The 22,379-nt window shown below is 40.0% G+C and overlaps 1 protein-coding gene across 2 annotated transcripts in view; it reads left to right on the top strand.

Annotated features, from left to right (window-relative positions):
- The window catches only part of cdh4 (cadherin 4, type 1, R-cadherin (retinal)), a 198,150-nt gene that overhangs the window by 24,722 nt on the left and 151,049 nt on the right, over positions 1-22,379 (top strand). The window lies entirely within an intron of this gene.

Raw genomic sequence — 22,379 nt, forward strand, 5'->3', positions numbered from 1 at the left:
CTTAAAGACAGCCCAACTTCTCTGGTCAAGACACAAACAGATCATTCTGGATCCGAATCAGAATTGACATATGTTACATGTTATATATTGCTCCTTTAAAATGATATAGTCAAATAAATCAAAATGACCTTTTTCAGTGTTTTCTTTTTCACTACTGCACACACAACTCTTGTGAGTATCATGCTGTATGAATGTGTTCACTGTCTCTGCACATTCACAGTCTCTCTCCCTCTGTTTGTGTCTTTCTTTTGGATAATAATAGCAGACCACAAAGAGTCTGGGAGATTCCTCGGTGCAAACATCAAATGCAGCATCATCCACTGTTGCATTCATAGGAAACCTTTGTTTTATATGCAGATTTAAAGAACTCTCTTTGCTTGTCACCCTTACACAGTTTGTGACAAGTGTATGTCCTGCCTGTCATTGTACATACAATGTCCACCCTATCACAAAATGGATTTTCAATAGAAAAGGCTCCCTTTCCTCCGCCCTAATCCGATTTGCAGCCTATTTGTGTGCCTTAGAAAAGCCTTAAAGTCTGCCGCTTGGCTTGGCTAGTCTTTTTTTTTTTTTGCAACATCACAGATCTGGGCGACAGAGATGACATGAGGACAGCTAGGGAAAGTGGAGCACTGAGATAGAGGAACAGGGAAGAAGACATGGAGGGACAGAATGTAACACAGCAAGGCAGCATCGCCAAAGAGAGAAAAAAAAACAGCATGCAGAAGAGACGCACAGCTACTGCATCGACTACACAGCTTCTCCACTGCTGCTGATTTTTTCTCTCAGAATGAGGAGCTTAGGCTGAATAGATTTGACAATAATTTATCTCCCATTCATATGAAAAACACATGCCAGCAGACAATAGCCCACACACTATATAAACAACCATACACAAACAGCAAAACAGAGAAGGAAAAGATTACAGACAAATCGCATGAGGGGATTTCATGGTGAATCAATTATCAGTGCTTCCATCTGTGTCGGCTGGATCATGCTTGGAGGTGAGCTGAAAGGATGTGAGGTTATAGGGATTACATACCATAGAGGGGAGCTGGAGAAAAAAAAGACAGCCACAAAAGAAGGGGGCTGACCAAGCCCTCAAAAGGCAGAGTCAGGCTTTGAAAATCAAATCTGTGGACCATGAGCAACAAGCAGGCTTCTTTTGTAGAAATGTTCTACAACATGCGACTCCTCAAAGCCTCTTTACGTCCTTTTCAGTTGCACTGCAGTGACTCCTTTCATGACACCAGGTGAGGGAGGCTGAGCCAGGAAAGTTTCTAACTGTCACTGTGTTCTTAATGTTGAGGAAAAAAAGAGGTGATTGAGTGGAACTCACAATTTAAGAACTCACAGCCATGAAGAGGCACCGCATTGGAGCTCTGTCTTCCCTCTCTAAACACTTATTGTGTGTGTGTGCGTGTGTGCATGTGTGCGTGTGTGCGTGTGTGCACATATGTGTTTGTGTGAGAAAGAGAGAGAACGGCTGGTTGAACATGTGTGAAGACACAGTGAGAACGCATTGCCATTTGCATGAGGTTCCCATTCATTTACAGTTCATACTAGAGAGCATAATTAAAAGCTTGCTGTGTTTGTAATTACCCTGTAGCACCTGTTCCCCCACTGCAGGTCTCCTCCTCTGCCCACTGTGTAACTCTCACTATCACATTCTCTCATAGGTGATGTAAAGGCTCAGGGGCACAGTTTGTTACTTAAAGTTATGTTGACGGAATTCAGTTTAGTCTTGATAAATAAAGAAAGAAGAAGATATCCTTTAATAATCCCATGTGGGGGTATTACTTTTACACTCTGTTATTGAGTCATGCTATACACATCTAGGCTGAAATACACATGCATGCACAAACAGAATCCTCTGCACATGCACTAATGATAGAGATGTCAGAGTGAGGGGCTGCACATGACGGCGCGCCTTAGCAGTTGGGGGTTCAGTTCCTTGCTCAAAAGCTACAACACCAATTTCCAGACTTGGTCTGCACCGGGACTTGACCTGGCGACCCTCTGGTTCCCACTCCAGGTCCCCCAAAGCCTAAGCTACTGCTGCCACAAATGGGATTAATGGGGAAACCTAAAATGCAATGGAAATGCAAAACAAAGATCACACATTTTAACGTGTCTAATCTAATATTTATGTTTTTGTGATAAAGCAGCTCAAGTGAGACCAAGTCAAACCAACAGTATGACGGAACATTTTCAAACTCAAGTTTTCTTAAACCTGCACCCATGCAAAAAAAAAAAAAAAAAAACCCTAAAACTTGACAAGACAATATAAGTTGTTGTGATATAATATTGGGACCATCAGCTGCCGTTTAAGGCACTTTGCATCTCTGATGAGCTTCAGCCATGTCTGCATCTATACAAATATGTGTGAGGGCGTGAGAAAGGGTTTCACTCAAGGGCCCCTCTCATGCCTAAGGACACATTTTTTTGTTAATTTTAGAGAAGCACAGCACCAACAAAGGGGTCGGCCCCACAGATACAGTCTGATGGACTTGTTTTTGAGTAGATTGTCCCCGAGGGAAGTAAGAGAAAATCTAAAAGTAAGACAAATAGTGTTAAGGGAATGGGGATTAGCTGCAAAAGATTGTTCATTATCTTAGGCATTATAAAAAAGGTATAGTTGAAGCTCAGGATGCTTTATTGGTTTATTGTCGTTAACAATGTTGTTTGTGTTCTCCTAGTCTTGTGGCGGGAAAGACTAGAGTAGAGTGAAGCAAAGAAGGGAGAATGAAGAAAAGAGGGCTTGATGAATATTTAAGCGAATCTGTGTTAAACTTCATTGTTTAAAAAATAAAAATAAAAATCATCCCTGAGCACTTGCTGAGCTACAGAGGGCATTATCCAATGTTTTTACAGATTGAGTATTGCTCCTCATGATGAGTGAGGTGTAAAACTGGTGAACTGGCCCTTTAAGACATTAAAGGGTCAGTTGTAAAGAGAGAAGAGGGAAGAAAAATGTAATTATAGATGCTGATCTGAATGAAAAATGACATATTCTTTGAATGGCTGTATCAACTCCACTTCATTTTAAGTTGAAACCAATTTGGCTGTGGTTCTGACTGACAGTAAAGCCCTGAATAAACCTGTAAGGTCAAAGGTGGATGAGTAATGACTTCCCGACACAATTAACAAATGGATAATGGCTCCCAACTCCCACCTTCCTCTTGATCTGATGGCTTTTCTTAAGCAAAGCCCGGTAATGACACTAGTTTCATTCAAGCCACTGTTGGAGTTTCTTTCAGCTGTCTGGCCTGATAATGACCATTTGGAAAATGTCCTGCTTATCATAAGGCTTAAGCTTACAGAATGATCGTCAAGGTAGAAATATTCCCTTATAGGTTATGAATTACAACTGAGGTCCTACTAAGAGGACTACACTTTAGACCACATATTTTCCTTGCTTCATCCACACAAAGATTGTGTAATTCTCACCATTAAGTACCACTTCACCACTTTACACATTGGATCATGAAGCTTTTCCACCATGTTGTGTTTTCATAGCTCAAGTGCGATGGAACTGAATTATTTCACATCTTGAGAGAAGTTAATTACAGAAAAAAAGATTAACCCTGTTAAAACTCTGCACATGCACTGGGCTATACGGCCCAATTTTTCCAGGTTATGGGTGTAATTACATCTTTGTATTATGTCCCATAAAAGGGGAATTAAAATATATGTGTTTGATTTTCAATAGATTTGTGTGTAACTGTAAACAGAAACTCTGAGTTGACCTTAAAATACTGGTTAAACACTTATAACATGTAAAGAGTGTTCTTGATTACTTTTGATATTGTGGACATGGACTATGACAGCCTCTTTTATTTCAGCTCCCTGTTTGTAACTGCTTCTGTATTTTTCATTAGACTTGCAGAGAGCAAACAAGATAAACCAGGGACAAAACAGCACCAGGGGCGTGGCGTGCAAACAAGGTCGGCAATTAAATGTGTCTGAAGAGACAAAATACATGCCCTCCATATTAGCGAGCAGCTCTGGGAGACTGACGGTCTCATCGTTTAAGCCTTCAGCAGCCCCGGGGGGGTTGGTCAGGGTGAGGACTATCAAGTTTATACAAGGGATGAATAGAAAATTTGATAAAAGCAACAAGTGTGACCCCACTTTATTCCTGAGCTTGTTTATCTTCCAGTGTGATTGAGGAAGGTGCGGGGAGGTGTCCCGGGAGGCCACGGGAGAGAAAGGCGGTGAATAGGCGAGTAGGGGGACGAAGCAGGATCCCCACACAAAGCCCTGCATTATTTTAGTGCCCCCCCCCCCCCCCCCCCCTACCACTCCTATGGGAGACTGGGATGAATGTGCTCACCCAGGAGCACAACTCAGTCAAGGCAACAGTGCTAAGCTATTCATTTATCTGAATAACAAGTGGAATGAGGCAGAGAATGAAGTGGAGTCTGTGCAGGTGGGGACACAGTGTTGGTCTGAAATGAAACAGTTACTGATGACACTAAACCTTGGATTGAACATGTGCCCCTGCTGCCCATTACGCTGAGCAGCAGAGTTGATCTCTAACAGACCATTTGAGACTTAGAGTTCTAATCGTGTTGGGGCTCCATGGGACTTGATGTTAGAGTTTTCCTCCACACTCATCCTTAACTGTATAGTTTATGGTTGTAGTTGCAAATTGTTCTATCCCCTTGGATACTCGTCTCATTGCCTTATACACCTCCTTCTTTAAGTTGCAGCAGTACAAGAAGCGCTGTCCTACTTTGGTGTCTGTGCTTTTCCTTATTTCTGCTAATATAAGAGACATTCAAGATAAACAGCATTCACATCACATGTTTTGTTCTCCCTTGAGGTCTCACCTTTATTGGAAGATCTTGTTGTGCTGATTTGTTGCATTTCTTTGAAAACCTCAAACACGGAGTCCTTACAGCAAGAACCGATTCCTAGGTCAATGTGTTGGGAAAATCCCATGTGAAGACTGATGAATTATTCTCCTCTAGTTTTCACATCAAAGGCAGATTTCTATCACTTACTTTCCAGTCGCCTCTGGCCATGTGTTTAAGCAACGCCACAGCCACTAGAAAGTAGTGTCAGCTGCTTGAGAACTCCATAATATCTGCTGCTGAAGCAGAATCACTCTGCCAGGCTTCAGCCGATGCCAGGAGGCTGTTCCCTTGCACAGCATCCTTCTGCAGCCCCCTGTTTGCTCCCCACGGCCTGGACGCCTGTTAGTACACTGGCAGGGAACAAGCGCTTTAGCCCACCTAAGAACAGGTGATCCTTCACAGATGGAAGAGGCTGCACCCAAGGGAGTTCACGCTCTATCGTTTGCATCTTTGGCTCATAAATCTTTTATAAAGGATGTCAGTTTTGCTTACACAGAGGGGAGGCAAAAGCCCCTCAGGATCAGGATGAATTACAGGTACAAAAGGCATCTGCCAGCTTTTCTCGGTTTGTATATCGGCTTGCTTGTGTGAGAAGGAGCAACTTTCTCTGGGTTAAACTCTATGCATCTGTTCTTGATCTAAGTTTTAGCGTGTCCCCTTTCTAATTGTGTGTTACAGCATGTTCACCATACTAATGGCAGCAACTATTCAGATGCAAATAAGTAAAGGCTGTCTGGAATGTATCCAAATCCCCCCTCGGTTTATACTGAATTCATGAATCACTTAGTTTGAATATGTATTGTCACACAACTATTATACTTTGCTGGAGTAATATTCTGCTGCACAAAGACTGCAGTGTGTGCACATTATTCATTCTCATTCACATATTTAGATACGCATGCAATTAGTTCAAGACAGACAGAATAACAGAAAAGATTCCATTTAGGAGCTCAGCACTGTGCAAACACAAAATCCAGCCTCAGTGTCCTTCACTCCTGGACTTTAAAGGCGGTGACGGCTCATGGACAGTCTGCTCTATCAGTACTCTAACTGCTTATGACATCAACACTGTTCGCTTTGATCTAACTGTCTCTGGCAAATGGCTTTTTCTGAGGCCCAGCAGAGAAATGTAACACATTTAATATGAAAACAGGCCTGTCAGTGTAGCAGCCAAAATAAAAAAAAACATATGACCAGCTCTTACTGTTCGCAGCTTTTTTTTTTATTCTGTCAACACCATATTGCTGACAAGAAGTTGGCCTTTGTGCCTTTTGCATTTGTTTTGATGTGTTATTTATGTCGGACACACTGTGAATATTTTATCTTTTGTCAGCCAAACACTGCATGCAGATTCAACAGTGTTTAGTTGTAGAGAATAATACACATCAATGTCTTCAGCTGTGTCCCTGTTCACAAAGATACCTCACGTCATACAAAATGAGAGAGAATTGGACTGTGAACATGCATGAGATAGGCTGCTCTGGATCATCCTGTAAATGTCAATGTGCAGTTATGCAAAAAGACAGCTGGCGGGCTCCCTTGGTAATTTCCACCACCCTGAAGTCATTGTTGACATGTAATTGTATTTGTGCAACTCACCTGTTTGCAGGGGAAGTGATACCGGCTCTGTAAATCAAATTATGTCGTTTACTCCGCCACTAATGAGTGATTTAATGATATAAGTGTGCTGGGCTAATGCCAACCTGCGGCCATAAGGAAACCACATCCCAATCTTGCAGACTTGCCAGCCAAATGAATGCCATTATTGCTTGTGTGCTGCATGAATGGAGATGATGAACAGGAATTAATCACACCGTATTTTCCCCCAGACTTCTGTTTGTTTCGGCTGGTTTTTCCCTCCGTCTCTGCGTGCCTCATCTTACCATAAGCCAGACTTCTTCCCATTATGTCCTGTGTTCCTGTTCACTGCCAGTGTACCTCTTCACCGATCCATCTATCTGTCCATCCATCGAAATTACCCTTTCTCTCCATGTAATAATGTGTCTTACAGTCAGTTTCATGGGGACGAGGTGAAAACCCATCAGCTGTTTTAGAAATGGACGTTAGTTACTTTCCAAGGATATTGCGAGCCTAAGGCCGCCCATGGTGAGCAAATAAACTGCCACCAGATGAAGAGAAATGCAGTGTTTTATTATCATATTTCCCTCCAGCTTTTTAATACAATTTGACTCTCATCATGCTTCTGTATACTTATATTGGATTTCCAGTGCATGCCATGGAATGATTAGTAAACATGCAAGTCTTAGATCAACATTCATGCCCAAGAGAATCTGTCGGAGTACAACTGTTGAGCAAACAGAGGGGACTGAAAAAGTCTTTTTTTCACTGTCCAGCCTTAACACAACAGAAATGGGGTTCAGTAATACGTCTTTCTTCCTCTCAGCTGAGTTGAAAGGAGAGTACGAGTAAATGACTATTGATTGGCCAGCCGCTGGGTTGGGGTTCGCGGCCTGCTAACTGCTAGTCTGTCTGAGTGGCTATTATTAGCATTGCTCAGCATGTCGTGCACACCCAGGTAAGTGGCTGTCTCTGACAAATGCTGTTTGCCAGCCCAGTCCATTATCCGTGGGGAGCAGGATGACCGCTGGGCCCCTCTGCTAATATGCAAGTAGATGCTTATCAGTTCAAATTAAGAGGAAGCCCTCCCGGAGACCAAGGGATGTAATTGTTTTTGACAAGCCTCAGCCCTGCAACCATGAACCCTCCAGAGAAAAAATGGATGCAACTCTTCACATTGATGCAGGGTTAGGGCTGAATGAAGGGGTCCTCCTCACATTCCAGTGGGTTGGTATTGGGGTTAATGTGCTTTTGTGGGAGGATACATCAAGGATGCAAATACATTTTCTCTTCCCTGATTGTGTGATCTAATGTGGCATCAGAAAAGTAGTGCTGGGGAAATGGCTGCCAGTACTGAATTCAGAAAGTCAGCTTACTTGTGAAGACTTTTATCCTTTCTGGAAAGTTGGAACATTCATGCTGTTGACAGAAACTGTCATGAAAGAAATCGCCTCATGTATTGAATACCGGTACGTCGAACATCTTAGATATAAGGTTTAAATGCTTTTTTCTTTACTTTTACAACACAGTATTTTGATAAAACATCATGTTCAGAGGTGACTTTATGAATCCCAATTTCTTCTGATGTTTTTAATTTGACTTTTACATCACTACACTTTATCAAAAAAAAGTAATAGAGTGTCAGTATGTTTTTTGAGAGCTTTGTATCTGTGCTCGTTAAAGGCCTTAATATAGATAGTCTACAGAGATTTGATCCGTCCATGTGCAGTTTGTCTACATACGCCATTCTTCTCCATTACTGTCCAATACTGTTGTCAAGATGCACATGGGACTACATGTTTTCTTTTTTTCTATAACAACCTGTAACTGTTTAGTTAGATTTAGACCATTGACTGTAGGGCTGTGTGTTTCCCACAACCTCACGATACGTATCACATTACAGAAGCCACAAGATGATACATATTGTGATACGTATTGATTTTGGATAATGACCATATCCTACAAAGAATATACTACAAAAGTTCTTCTTTAATGTTGGGAATAACAGCAGAGTCACAGATTCAATGATCCGAAACTTAAAACACATACACTCAGGTCCTCAAGAGATTCTAGAAGTTAATTAGAATATTCTGTTTATGATCCCAGAGTGATTAATTCATGAAAAATACAATATCCTTTCATTTTTAAACTTGAAATTTTTGTACAGTGTGTCGTATTTTGGTTTAACTTCAATGAAGCCACTTGAATCTGAAAGAATCTCTTTTTGATTTACATCTGTAAACTACTGAAGCACCGCAGATACTGTATTGAACGAACGACTGGATTTACACAGCACACTCATTAAGCAGCTGCCTGAAGCCTCAGGCCATACGGGCCATATAAAGCAAAAATGTGCATTTGTTATCTTCTGAGCCCGTTTAGAAGTTGAAGGGAATTTTAACTTGAAAACGTCTCTCGGTGCTGGCTGGTACGGTGCACACTGACCCTGTGTAGTGAGCCTAGCTGTTGTTGCTAACTACTTGTCGTATTAAAAGAGGTTGGTCGTGTTGCTGCACTATTTTACATTATTTATGCAAAGCTTGCACATTGTATGACTGGTGACAAACTCCTGACTCCCTTGAGTTTGTAAAAATCTGTAATGTCCCAATAATCTTTGCTTTCAGTTTTCTCGGCGCGGATAATTATTTGAAACATGCCTTGCATCATGTATTTTGGCTTCTACTGCTTCCTATTGGCTTCATTGTGAACTGCACCATGGGCATTGTGTCTTTCAAAACTGCCATTCTTTTTGGCTGTATTAACGCTGTAAAATCTGCACTGATGCACATTAGGCAAGGAGCAAATAAGGATATACGATCTCGATTTTCTCTAATTGACTGTAAGATGGACAGAGATATACAGTCTATGGTTCGGACACAAAAACTATGATCAAGTTAAGGAAAATGATAATAGTGTCCTGGGTGATAGCCCATCCTTTGCCCCAAACTACCACCTAAAGTTCACTTCATCAGTGTTTGTACTACGTCACAAGCAGTTGCTCCAAGCATCTAATATTTCAACAGATGGGTTTACACTGAAGTTAGCTTATACCAAATCTGCTGATACCATAAAGAGCTTTGACAAATCTTCAGAATCTGATGACTTTAGATTTACAGTGAGCTGGTTTGCTAGAATTGTTGGCCTCAGAACTGTCTTGAAATACCATTTTAACCCAGAAGAAACATAGAAAATATCATCTATAAAATGGTAGCGAAATGGAATCAACTCATACGGTCTTGAAGAGCACACAAGGACAAGGACAAAAAAACTCCTATGTTTCCAAGAGCTTGAGCTTTTGTCTTTCTGGTTTGTGTGATGCAGCCACAGAGACAATAACACACATTGAACATCAGTATTTCTACCTGTTTCTGTTTGCAAAATCATGACAGATCTGGTTGATGAATGCCTCTGAAAGTCGCTCCTTCAGGGAGGTTGGTCTTCTAATTGTTGTTTTTTTCTGGCTTTATTGTACACTCCGTTTGCCAGTATTTATGGCAGAGAAAGACGGAGAGGAAGCTACACTTGGAACCCACAGAGAGTGGAGAAGGTGATGTGTCTCGGAAGATTGCACATAAGTGCTGTTTCAGGTGTTGCTGTAGAATTACAATTGAGAGGAACAGCAGGGGTTTAAGTTGGAAGGGAGAGAAAAAATGATAGAGATGTCAAATGGTGTAGGAGTCAAATATGACATTTCCAGCATGCACACAGCGATAGTCAGTCATTGCCTTGAATTATCTGTACTATTTTCTGGGTTTTGTAAGAGACTGTTTTTGGTTTTTAATGTTTATAGTATTATTTTACAGTCAGTGCCATGAACTTTTTTACTCCAACTCTTTTGTATTCCTTGAACATATAAGTTGAAGCTGAGCTAGCATTTGAGCCATATGGTTGGACCTGTTTCAAGCTGTTTAGCTACACATGAAAATGAATTTTAGGTACCCTGAAACATCATGAGGGCTGCGGAGGGATGGTTTAAAGTGACCATCTCATGAACCAACATCCTGAATCTGTGTTTGCAGCAATGCATTTGCTTTATTTAATCACAAAAGTCCCCTGAATGGTTTACTGGGCATAAATTATTAATGTTTTTCAAGTGACCTTAAATAATTAGGTAAAAATCCTTTGTACAAGACTCACTTTGAATACCTTTTTGTCATCTAAAAAGTGAGCTGTGGGGTGCCGTAGGCCTAGTAGTTTGTGCGCCACATGTTCTGAGGCTGTTGTCCTCGAATCGAGTTTGAGTCCAACCTGTGGCTCCTTTGCAGCATGTCTCTCTCTCTTTCCCAGATTTCCAATTTCTACCCACTGTCCTGTCTCTCAAATAAAGAAATTAAAAGCCCAAAAAGAAATCTTCAAAAAGAAAGTGAGCAGTGTTCTATACAGGTGCAAGACATGCATGTAATATTCTCCCGCATTAGGTCAGAATCATGCATTGAGTAAAAATGGAGGTATACTGTGAAGTAATTAAACCTTGCATAGTGCACAGACTGCTGAAAAGACAACAAGTGACTAGCAGAGGTGGGCAGCACAACTCGAGCTGAATCAGTGGCTGGCGGTGGGTCCGTACTTCACAGCTATCATAATACTCTAGGTTGAGAGCTCAACGACCGTCCCAGTAGCTAGAAGGCTTACAAACTCCACATGGTGAAAACAGGAGGTACCACAAAGAGCCATCCAGCTGCACCAAAAAATCATGCTGTGGACTTTGTTGAACACAATGCAAATCGACACACAGTTTAAAACCATTTCTCCCTCTGGGACACCCCTCAAACTCAAAACAGACTGCATCTTATACTGGTCAGATTTATAACCTAGATTTTATGGAACTTTTTAAAAACATAAATATATAAATCAAGAGGCATGTATTTATATAGAATTTTAGCTTTTTTTAACACAACATGTATGGGTTTCTAAATGCTTCGTGTCATTAGAAAATTGAGAAGTAAGCACATTCACAGATACACACCAACTAAAACACTCACACCAAACAACAATTTAGTTTTGACACTGGGATCTGAAACCAATTTAATATCTGTCACGTCCCCATTAATATCAGAGCGTTAATTACACCTTATAAAAAGCCTGTCATGTTTCATAATCCCACAAGCAGCAACCATTCAAACTCAATCAGCCACTCAGATCTTGTATTGAATTAGCACACTGTCAATGTGTAATTGAAAGCTTGTCCAGGTTCAGGCTCAAGGCTGTCAATTTAAACATGTTTATTATTCGCCATCTCGATCCTATATGTGACCTTGAAGCTTATGAGGCTCATTCTTTTCCTGGCAGCTCGATCTGAAGGAGGCTGCGAGCTGCCAGTGTGCCAGAGGACAAGTGCTGTGTTGCAGCCGATTGAGATGCAGATCACGTTAGCTTGCCGCTGGCTGGCTGGCTGCTGAGAAGCTGACTAGTGCTCACAGATCTGACCTGGTTGTTTCTCCCTCAGTTCATCTGTTTACTTTTCTTCCTGTTCTTTCTGGCTTTACACACAGCCATATATTTCCGGTGTGTCTTTGTCATTAATTGTCACATATTCCCCTCAGACCGACTTCACAAAAGATGAAAAGAGAAATATGTTCCTTATTTCAGACAAATATCTCCTGTGTGGTTAGCTATAAGTGAAACTGGCAACAGACTACAAGGAATGTTTACAGTTCAGATAAAGGGAATCATTCCCCAAATCGTATACCTTCTTTAACAGCTCATTCTAAAACTCAGAAGGCACATAAAATGATAAACAAGGTAAGAGTCTATGTGACTCTGGGAGGTTGCACTTCATCACAGCTAACTGGTAGTATGCTAATATGCTTCGATGCAGGTTCATCATATCTCAATTAAGCATTAGCTAATTAATACCGAAAAGAAAGTACAACTGAGGTTAAATTTCACTCGTCCTGTGGACATGTTTTCATGTAACAAAGTATTGAACACAAATGCAAGATAAAAATGTAAGTGACAGCAAGCTATGTAAAATATGTAACTTTCACTAAAATATGACCCAAATCTCATGGTGGCACTACATGATGGGTATATCATTTTTCAATACATATCATTTATTGAGACATTTGTTTGGATAAGGGTAATTTATTGATTTGCTGGTGTTGCTAAAATCAAATGTACCACCCAATCTGGATTATAGGTCGCATGGGTAAATAAATCACAGTCTGTTTGTTGGGTCTCCCAGAGTAAAAAAAAGGCTTAAACTGTCAACCTGCATGACGATTTCCATTGCGTTCAGCAGAGTCCACAATGTGCAGTTACTATGCTATTGTGTAGCTCTTTTAGTACCACCTGTTTTCACTTTGTGCAGTTTGCTCCTACTCGCTACAGTACAGTAGTTGACCAGACCCTAGGCCTAGTCCTTCAAGTCACACTGCACACTTCCAATGGTCATTTGAGTCTTTTCCATTAAACCAGTCCTCCACACGGTTTATTTATAAAGCAGTATACCACCTTTGTCTTTATATGCATGATTATTACCAAATGAGGGAGAAAAGATGTTAAAAATGGCGCTGCCAGCCATGTCAGTGTTGCTCATGTATCCCAGCAAGGCTTGCAATGTACTATAAACGGAGGTAAAATTTCAATCAGGTGGCGTGCAATGTGAGGTATTGATGGCCCTCGTGTCAGCATATACTAGTATATTTGTTGCACCTGTATATAAGACGCAGTCCACTTTTAAGATGGAAAAAATAAGTATCAAAAGTTCATCTTATATATCGGATTTTACAGTAAGCGTCACATCCAAGTCATTAAGATTCGTCATCACGGCCATGAACATGTCTACCAAACAAGCTGCTAGCATGACTTACTTACAAACATTTCCTGATCCTTGATTAGGAAAAACGACAAATATTTGTATATTAGAATTTGCAGACATCCGTTACACAGAGTGGTTTGACTTCACAACATACAGTATGTAACTGACTGAGGAAGGGATGGACCAGGTGGGTCAGGAAATGTGAAGTGCATATAGGTAGAAAAATGAAGAGAGAACAGGTTGGCAGGTCACACCTAGGTGTGGAGGCAAAAAATAGGTTAGGGTGTAAGTGGCTGTCCTTTTCCATGGTTGTGGTGGACCAGGAGAAGAACACAACACTGGTAAGGGAAATCAATAAATCAAGCTGGCATAAGTTACATTTTGCCCTTTGATGTTTTGTAGGAAGAGGATATCATTTGGAAAACATTTTTCTGTAAACTCTAAATATATCAGAACATTTGAGGTTACAGAGTGCCATTTGAAGGTGGAATACTTGCATCCCTGTTACATCTCACATGCAATTTGTAAAAGACAGTGGCAGAATGGTGGGGCGAAGTTATTCCACGACTGATCTGCCATCGGAAGTAGTCACAGAGGCACAATGGAGGGAATGAGCTGTGATTGTTTAAAATAGGAGCCAGCGAGGTGAAACATTTATCACTTATCACTTATAATCTCACTTGTAATTTTATCCAATGTGTGACTAGAAAACACCAAAATGTGACACAATGCAAGGGTGTCAGATCTGTCACTAATGAGGGAATAATAATAGCAATCAGTGAAGGTTATGGGAAAGATTATTTTTTGTTTTAGGGAGCAATTGCAGTAGTGGGGAATCAGAACAAAACCCAAACCAGTTCTGGGTTTTCTTCACAGTTAATAAAAGAACTGGTCTTTGATGTATGATGAGGATTTCATGTATTTCTGTTCAGAAAATGTTAGAATATCATATTAAAAGTTTATTGGGTTTTTAAAATCGTTGATTCAATTACATAGAAATAGAAAAATAATCAAAAGTAAAATACATAAAGGCACAAAATTATTATAAAAAAACAATATTGCAGATGCTTCAGCCTCCCCTGCTGGGCCTGATGTCATTGTGCATAAGTCAATAATTAACAGAACACTGACTAGACATGGCATGCACGCAGAGCGGTCAGGAAGCTTTTGTACTGCATTTGGAGGAACACATGTAGCAATAAACTCTGCTTTTAAGCAGTTGGACTAAGTCATATAAGGTTACCACCTTTACATATACGAAAACATGTTTATATTTATCCATGTTAAAAGTCTAAGGAAGAAAACATGAAACATTTGGTGCTAGCCAAATTAAACCCATAACCTACATCCATTCGAGAAACCGTGTCACAAGCGTCCTGGTTATTCAAGAGAGACTTCAACCCTTCAAACCGATCATGGAGGAGACGTGATCCAAGTCTGGATCTAAGAGACTGATCAGTAGGTAGTAGTGCTGGCAGGAGTGGAGGCTGTGAGCTCGGGTGAAATGCTGTGGTGGGCAGCTTTGGTCTTCACTTGCAAACATGAATGTAAAAGTTACTTCAAATGTGTTGGATTGATTTTCTTCCAAGAGCTTTAAGTTAGTAAAAAAAAAATAATAATAATTTTATGATGAAGCACATAAATAAAAACAGATTGAGTATGAACTTCATCCAAAGACATTGAAGTATCTCAGTTCACCCTTGACATGAAAGTCTTTTTGAGCCCATTACAGTTTGATTAATATGATAAAAGACAGCCGGGCTCTGTTTAATAAAAAGCCATGTTTGGATCCTTCCAGTTCCACACCTTCATGTAATAGCGTACAGCATAGAGGCCTTTTTATGGCTTCCAGAAACTGATAGCATGTATGAGCAGCACCATTATTATATAACTTCATCATGCTTATTATACACGCTAGGACCAGTCTGGGCAGAAATATCAAAGAAAGCATCAACCATGCTACCATGATACAATCACGTGTAATAAAGAACATGTGTATTGGAAAACGCTTGTTCTTCATCCCACAAATTAATTAGGGACCGTAAAAGCTTCCCTCTATGGATGTGGGATCTGCAGTGGTGAGGCTGTAGACTGATCTTTTATAGGTTGGTTTTGTCAATGATACCATAATGTTTCATTTCTAAAGGCAATCTAAAACAAGTTAAACGCACTCTGATTTTATAGTTATGGTGCATCCTTTATCCACAGAGAGACACAGATCAATGTTTATTACAATCACAGTTCACAGCACAGTCTTTGATCAACTCAAAAATTCTAACAACTTTTTATTTGAATCGTCACTTTAGAAAGTCACACACTGCATCCATTAAACACAAACAAAAAGACATACAAGGCTGTGTGTCCACCTGGCGTTTTGATCAGAGCGCCAGTGTCTTTTTATAATTGTTTTCAATTAGGAGAGAGCGTTTGCAGCAGAAAGTGGCCGCCTGGATGGGGCTTGGAATTTAAATTTTTTGCAGAAAGGTGCTGTTGACATCACCGCAACTCTTTTCCAAATGTACTGTATGATGTTCCCCGCATCTTGTTCCCATATCCTCTTTGCTCCATGTCCGCTGAGGTAATAACGTTCTTTAAAAAAAAAACATACTGTAAAAAGCAACGGAGCAGTGCCGATTATACAGTGGCCTTTGTCAACAGACTGTTGTCATAGAAACCGGAGAAACATGCTGCGCTTTTCTTCTTAGCACACAAATGGTTAATGCAACTGCTCCTGAGTGCACATCCAGGGCCATTCTGCCTGGAGAAAACGCTAGGTAGACACGCGGTCCAAGAATTCCTAATAGCTACTATAGCAGCACAGTTTAGTTAGCATAAGTAGACACAGCAGGTCTGTCCAGAAGTTCTCATTTATACCTATTTTTAACTGCATAAACTGAGCATTAACAGAAACCTGTTCCGTTACTCAATAATTAACACAGGAAAATTGCATAAATTAATTGTAAATGGTATTCAAATAAACTTTGAGTCTGCTCCTGCCATGCATGCAATGAAGCAAGTAATGACACGCAATTTTATTTATGCTTAATTTATTTACGTAAAACTGTAAATGTGGAAGTGAGAGAAGCTGTGAGGAACCTTATTGTGGCATAGCGAATGTGTGCAAACACTTAACTTTGTTTCATTTGAGCCTTGTTGAAGTTAATCTTAGTGTCTGGAGGGACGAGCTCCATCTGCGAGTCAAATAAAGTGTGTAGTTAATGTCTTAGCATTATATCAGCGGTGGATGATATGGGTGACACCTTTAATGAGTTACTGAGATTTAAGTTTTTTTATTAAGGCATTGTCAAGTTTAACCTGTAAATTACCCAAGCAATATTAACACATTTTAATTGTTTTTTGTATTTGTTATTCAAAATCAAGTGTAAAAGTATTCATTTAGAGTGTTAATTATGGGTTTCTGTATGTCTTGCTGTGAAGACAGTATATTTTTGTGTGGTTGCACAAACACTATATACACTAAAATGATTAAATAAACATACAAACATTTGCTCTTGGTTATGTGGGGCTATAGTGTCTTCAGCTTTGTGTCTTTCCTTTCGGACTTCAAACATCCAGTTGCGGCAGATGTGTGTTCACAGATGAGTCTGGTTGTGCTCAAGGTTTCTTCCTCTTAAAAAGATTTTCCTTGCCACTGTAACCCTCTGCTTGCTCATTATGAATTAATATGGGTGTATGTGCAGTTAAAATAAATACCATAGTTTTTGAGTTTTGTATGTTAGGTGTCATAAGATCAATGTTGCTGTGTTTTAAATTTCTAAAAAGATTGATTTAGATATTGATTTGCTGCAGACAGCCCAGAGCCTATTCTTTACTACATACAGCACAGCAGAGATCTCAAGGGAAATGGAATTGAGACGTAACATCAGCTGCAGTCATTGTGTTGCTCTACATCAAAGCTTTGCTGGTTAAAATACCTGTATATGGACTTAAGCTTGTGTAGCAGTTTTTCTAGTCTTCTGACCACTCAAAGCGCGTTGCACCGCAGGTCACATTTGCCCATTCACACCATATTCACACATGACGGCAGAGACTCACAGGCCTCTGAAGTAACAGAGGGATCTTTTTTGGGGGGTTCTGGGTCTTGCCTAAGGACACATTGGACATAGAGCTGGGTATTGTCCACAACCTCTTAATTTGATTTGATTTCTATTCTTTGGGTCACGATTCAATATCGATATTGATCATTATGCTTTGATATCGATTTAATAATACACATAGATGAGAGAAATACCCAGATAACTAGCCTACTCACAGTACCTTCTTATATTTGTTAAATAACAATGTTGTTCAAAACAAACCGACTCAAAATGTATTTTATCATTGCATTATTCTTTAATAAACAAAGAATAAAACATGAAAGTACAGTATTATCTAAAGTGCAACATTGTGCCTGACCTTAATTCACAGCACCCACAGTGCCCCCAGTGGAGAGGGGTGTCATTACAACGAAGAATAAAAAAATCGATCTCAGGATTTCCCCCAATCGACATTGAATTGGGAAAATAATAATTGCAAAGCATTGATGAATAGATTTCATCTATTGGACATGTGACTGCAGGAGCTCGGGATCGAACCCCAGACCTTCCGGTTAGGAGCAACCGACTCTACCTGTGTAACAGTCAATGAAAACACAGGATTGGTTGAGCTGAATGAAACTCAGTAAAGCCTTAATTTTATTGATAAAAAAACAATGCACTGTTCTAAACCAATACAAATATTTGAGATTAAACCCTTGGTTAAAATGACCTTAGAGGTTTTATTGGATTGTTTATAAGTTGTCTTGGAGAAAATCTAATTTCGCAGGTGAAGACTGGACTTTGAGGACCGAGTGAATAATGACATTTATTGCAAGTGGCACTAGTTACTTTGAATCTCTTTCATCTTGGGTAGTTGCGTTGTTGCATGGAATTGACAATTCATATTACATGAAGCGGGATTTATTAATATCAAATTGATTTAAAAATATATAATTTCTTAAAGCATGCTTCTTGGTGAAGTCTTCGTCCACTTGGGAGTGTTTAAAAGGATTCTAAGAAATAATCAGAGATCAAAGCCATGTAGAGGTGATGTAGTACTACACAGTATGTACGGATACATGCAATCATGTCTGCAGGCCTGCCTGAGGCTTTACATGATCATTTAGCTCTCCGGCCCACAAATTCAAATCAAAGACCAGGAGTCCACCTCCAACCTCAACCTGAAGGCTCTTTGAAAAAAAAAAAAAACAGTCTTTGTACAGCTTCACACTCAATATGCAGACACGCATACACAGAGACACTCTCTCACAGAGCTCAGAAGCTGTCTGCCCTCTCTGCCAGTACGGTTTTTCTGCTGTTGCCCATTCACTCATGGGTGAAATGAAGTATCCTGTGCTGCGTGGATGGATACCTGCCCAAGTTTAACTCAGGCTGACAGGTTCTAATGCCCAGGTCGGTGTACTAAATGAGGTATTGGGAGATGGTGAATGCTTCCTCTCTTTTCCCTCCCTATGGCCTTTCCCTCTCCTGCTGGTCTTGAGATTGGTCTACTTGGTGTAAGAAATAAGCTCTGTGTTTATAATAAACAAGCACATATGTCATAATAGATTTTTCATGACAAGCTTTTCAACATTTAGTCTGAAAAAAGTGTGCTGCTAAATGTGGAGCCTTTGTATAAAATACATGGAGTACAGCAGGTGTCACAACGCACATTGGTTCTGGTGTGAAGTGAGACAGCTAATTGTGACCTGATTGATTGTGATGGATTACTTGAGGGGCAGCATGAGGAAACATAAGTGTTTGGAGGATCTGAGGACATGGGCAACAGAGCACATCATTGAGGCAATCGACCAAAACCTTTGTGGTCGAATTTAAATATAAGAAGCGTATCAGACAACATTTATGGTGAGTATAACCTTTTTGCTTGGGCTAGTCCACACTTCTTCCCACCAGCTTGAGTCAGGATCTTCCTCCCCTTCTCTCCGCCCTTACCTCTAAGGAGAGCTCTGTCGCAGCATGTTAAGTGCTGCTGACATGAACAATGGTACCATTGCCTTGGTCCTGCTAGAAAGAGCATCTCGACAATTCACGGTGATTGTTTTCAAATTGCTCGATTGGGAGAATCTCCTCTTTTGTTTGATGCTTTAAAGTGCATCTGATTCCACCAGGAAAAGCATCTCCGACTCTCACAGATTCATCATTTCTCACACTCTCCCCCTACCCTCCCCCCAGCTTTAGATTTCTGGGGTTAGAGAGTTTAGTGCAGTGCAGGAATATTGGCTGTGCAGCTCAAGAAAAACAAAGCAGAGCAGAGCAGTCTGCACTGTGACGCGACATCTGTCTTAGTCTGAATTCATCACGCTTCATAGAAAGCATTCTGCTGACGAAATATTGGTAGGAAATTGTCCTCTTTTTCCATCAAACCATATGGTCTTCATGTCTACTTCTCATACACTGAGCTTTTTTTTGCAGTGGAGGATGCATGACGCTGTTCTGCCCCTGTTAGTCAACCAACTATTCAACATATAACCTGTCTGAATAACACCATAAATGCTGAATCCACTCAAACAGTGGAAAGTACCCTCCTTTTCAATTAATTTGTTTGCTAGCAGAAATTTTATCTCTAGCTTTTGAAGTTCCTGACAAACATTTATGCTAAAAATTCAGTTTTTCTGATGTTTTTTTTTATAGGTATAACCCTAACTGTGATTATCAGTGAATATCTCAGTATCCTGGGTTTATGATCTCAATCAAATTATGAGATCATAAGTCATGTGACCTGTTTGTTTTACATCTTTGTTCCATCTTTTCTGACACTATGCCTGGTGTTAACTGTCTAAATGTTTAATTTAGTGTCTGTCGCATATGTTAAAACAGGAATATATCTGTTATGAAATGAAAACCAACACCTTGTGACATGTGGTGATAATTGGTGATAGTCACAATGCATATATTCTTTTCATTTACATCTCACAGTTGGTGATGCAAGAGCTCAATAAGAGTCTATGTCTGTGTGCTTTAAACAGCTTTCAAACATCCCTGCCTCATCTGCTTGTTATAGTTGAGCTTCTTTGGAATTGTTGCAAAGTTGTGTATGTGTGTGCTTTGCAGTGTAAGAGTTCAGACAGTTGTGTGGTGATGAATGTTTGTCTCATCAGACCTGTGAATGTGACAGGTCTGCCATTACCGGAGAGTGATAGCTCAAATGGAGCACCTGTAATTACTGGCCTGTCAACCAGACAGCCCCACAGCCTAAACCACGTCCATGCACTTTAATTGAAAACACCAGCAGATTGGCATGCTGCATTAAATCCTGCACTGATGTCTGTAAGACTTGGAAGTAAAACATACTCTGCTTACTCTTATTTCAGCAAAAGACCACAGTTACACCAACATAGTGTGCTTGAATAGAACTGAGTCACAGATTGGTGTCTAACAACAGTAAGAAGTCACACCAGTCCTCACTGGAACAAGCACACACATGGGCTGGAAACTCAATTCTATAGTTCTTTAAATCATAAGTGCTACACTGGATGTGTGTAGAACAATGCAGAAGAGAGGCCATGTCAGAATGAACACATTATGAGTGGGAGGAATAAAATATGAGCTTTGTTATTTAGGGCAAGTGGCCTTTAATGATGGGAAATTTCTTCAGCTCGTCTTATTCTTTTTAAAAGAAGCAGACAGCTTAATTGGCCGGATGTCCAATTGAGACTGATTCTCGCATGCTTGTGTTTGGAGAATTGGATATGGTTTCCCTTTTCTCCTGATAGTTGCTCACAGGGTTTATCATGCGTGGAAATGTTTTAAACAAGTTTTACACAAGCACCAGTATGCACAAATAACAAGGAAAATCAAAAGAAAGTAAAACATTACATGAGTTTACATTAATGTTAGACATAACGTTAAGAGAAAATGTAACATTTTTCATTCTCAGGGGATTCTGTAAAAAAGCTATTTCTTACTGTCAATTTTCAATTTGTCTGCAGTTACAACTATGGCCAAAATACTGGATATTTTATATTTGGCTTTTATTCTACTTGTAATCAATTCAAAACACTTCATCGCTCTTGGTGCAATTGGTTTGGAGAAGCATAGACATAAAAACACAGTGACGTACAGACAACAAATTATACAAAAGAGCTAAAAAGTAGACACCAATGTTAAACAGACTAATTAATAAAAAATCTGAATAAATGAAAACAATGAAAGGTTCAATCATAAAAGGATAAAATCAGGTCTGTGATCAGTGTTATACTAAAACCTAAGGTGAATTTAGTATTCAGTTTGCAGAAGGGATGTACAATGTAAAATAACGCTTAGCACTGCAATCGAGTTCCAGACAAAGCTTTTTACCCTCCATGCATTACTATGTTAGGTTTAAGACAATGATATCAGTGCAATAAGGGATCAATTCATAGAACAATTTTATATACATAGGTCTCTTTAATTATTCACACCTGCTTTTAGTTGTGAGTTATTTCAATGTTGCATTCAGTTATTCAGCCATAAACTGCTTAATATCAACGTAAAAATGTTGCTTATTAAACAGTTGAATAACAATCTGCTGTAAAATGTTAATAGGAAAATCATGCACTGCCCTGTTCTTTGTGTGATAACATTACATGTTTTTTATTTGCTTTCAAGAGACCTTTTCTATTGCTGTGCATTGTACTGTATGTGTTGCTGCTCTGCAACTTTGTGTGTTTGTGTGTGACTGTGATTAGCACTGCATCCACATGCATGCATGTCTCTTGTTTGACCTTTGGCCTCTACCTTTGAACTCATTATCTCTGACAACACAGCGGCATGGGTGCCCTTTCCTGTGTGGGCTTATCACCTGCCACTCCTTGCCTGTCACCTCGTCTCTGATTCAGGACGAACCCGACCGTCCTCAGTGCTCCCGTTGACCTTTCCCCTGTGAATGAGACAGAGACCTTTTGAAGGATGTCCCTGCCTAATCCAATCACCTCACTCTGCATCGACACCCTGTGTTTATCAGCCGCTGCAGGTTCAGCTGGAGGAAACGCTGCATGGGGGAGAAATAAATAGACAGGAAAAATCAATTTGAGTTGCATCGATGGGCCCTCATGCTTTAAGACACATGTTTATTTAACACAATACCCCTGAAGAGTGTACGTGGTTATAAAATCCATGTCAAGATAACTCATCTATGCGTTT

The sequence above is a fragment of the Labrus bergylta genome, chromosome 5, assembly GCF_963930695.1.
Source record: "Labrus bergylta chromosome 5, fLabBer1.1, whole genome shotgun sequence".
NCBI classification, from domain to species: Eukaryota; Metazoa; Chordata; class Actinopteri; order Labriformes; family Labridae; genus Labrus; species Labrus bergylta.